Consider the following 350-nt stretch of genomic DNA (forward strand, 5'->3'; position numbering starts at 1 on the left):
ACATCGAAAGGAGAATTTGTAAGCTGCAGCTTTACATCAGACAATGCCTAAGGATAACAATAAAAATGGCAATAATGCCATTAATTTTGTTCCTGAAGCAAGTGGAGCACTGTGGGATTATGCTGTTCCTTTTTTCCAAGGTTTGCACGAAAGCATTAGGAGACCTTCTATCAATGAAAATAATTTTGAAATTAAACCAGCTTACATTCAGATGATTCAGACTTCAGTCAAATTTGGTGGGTTGCCCAGTGATGATCCTAATTCTCATTTAGTAAATTTTTTGGAGATTTGCAATACCTTTAAATACAATGGAGTAACTAATGATGCTATTAGATTGAGACTGTTTTCGT

The sequence above is a fragment of the Theobroma umbraticum genome, unplaced genomic scaffold (genome assembly GCF_002168275.2).
Source record: "Theobroma umbraticum cultivar Fairchild unplaced genomic scaffold, ASM216827v3 scaffold_106.0, whole genome shotgun sequence".
NCBI classification, from domain to species: Eukaryota; Viridiplantae; Streptophyta; class Magnoliopsida; order Malvales; family Malvaceae; genus Theobroma; species Theobroma umbraticum.